Source organism: Anolis sagrei, chromosome 3 (genome assembly GCF_037176765.1).
Source record: "Anolis sagrei isolate rAnoSag1 chromosome 3, rAnoSag1.mat, whole genome shotgun sequence".
In the NCBI taxonomy this organism is placed as follows: domain Eukaryota; kingdom Metazoa; phylum Chordata; class Lepidosauria; order Squamata; family Dactyloidae; genus Anolis; species Anolis sagrei.
Window position 1 is genome coordinate 170,147,879 of NC_090023.1, and position 1,703 is coordinate 170,149,581.

Here is a 1,703-nt window from a genome sequence, read left to right on the forward strand (position 1 = left end):
GTTGCTGTTAAGAATATATATGCAAAGCCTCTCACTCCTCTTACCAATAGAGATGAAATAGAATACAATTTGTGGGGAGTATGTTATGGTATTTCATCCATCACCTCAGTAGAGTTTAAGGCATAGATAGGGAGCCTCTGAACTGCCAACTCTCAGCTGCCTCAGCCAATATGACAGATTATACGGTTTCATAGGCATTGAAGCATAAACCATTTGGTATGCCATTTTAAGGGCTTTTAATAGATGAAAAATGTTATTCTTGAAATTTGCAGCTCAAACAAAAGTTACATTGAAAATCCTAAACTTTTAATATGACATACAAGCACTTCACTTCTTTAAGAGATAATTATTATATCATCATCATTTAATAACTTATTAATCACCCTCCATCCGAGAATGCTGCAGGCGATTTACAGCTAAATTACAAAAGATAAAATACATACATACAAAAATTAAAAATCAACAGAGATCAAATGCTCTAGTAAAAAGCCAGATCTTAAGTGCGAGAGTAAAAGGCCCTAAGTCACGCATGGCTCTCATGTAGGGCAGCAAGGAATTCCACAAAGCAGGGGCAGAAACAGAGAAAGCCCATCTGCGCCTGGTCCTTTCCAAGTGCACTTCTCTAGGACTCGGTATATGGAGTAAGTCACGTTGGGATGGTCGTTGCGACCTCCGATGATGGGAGAAGGAGAGGCGGTCCCTAAGGTACGATGGACCCTGGCACCATCGAAGGTGGATAATGGAGGAGTCAGACCTGCTGGGCGGCCATGCCAGAGAATCTCTGTCTTCGCCAGATTCACCTTCAGTCTGCTAGCACGTAGCCAGTTTGGCAGAGCTTCCAGACATAGCGAGCCAAACTAGCAAGGGGTCTAACATAGATGTTGAAGAGAAGAGGAGAGAGAATTGCACCTTGGGGGACCCTACATAGGAGGGGGGATCTATCGGAGACTTGGTCCATGTACTCCACACGTTGACTCCGGTTCCGGAGAAATGAGTTGAACCAATTGAGGGCCTGACCACGAACTCCGGACATGGCAAGACGGTGAATCATTAGATCATAGTCGATGGTGTCAAACACTGCAGTAAGGTCGAGAAGTACCAGTAGCGCGGATCTACCGTTGTCAGACGGTTATGTTATTCCTTTCCCTTTCCAGTTCCTTTGTATCAATTCTTACACCCTTGCATGCTTTTTTTTTAAGCAACAGCTTTAGTTGCTCTTACCATTCTACAAATAGTATATATGATCTAAGACAGTCGAGATGATCTCTGAGCCCAGGATTTGATTAGAGATACTTGATTAGAGATAATTTAGTAACTTGGGAAACAGTTCAGTTCCAGTCAGGTATGACTTCAGCAGTGGAACTCTCTGCCCCGGAGTTTGGTGGAAGCCCTTTCTTTGGAGGCAGGATGGCCATCTGTCTGGGATGCTTTGAATGCAGTTTTCCTGCTTCTTGGCAGGGGGTTGGACTGGATGGACCACAAGGTCTCTTCCAACTCTAGGATTATATAATTTGTGGAAAATACACCCCACACAAGTATGTAAGCATAATGTAGCATGAACATGTTGAGGTCTTCAAACATCAGCTACACCGTATAAGAACATCTGAAGTTCAAGACAATTCCCTTATTGTAATCTTTGAACAGAATCCATGTTTTGTAAAGAATGAACATCCCCATGCATGCTCTTGTACATAATCCAACAC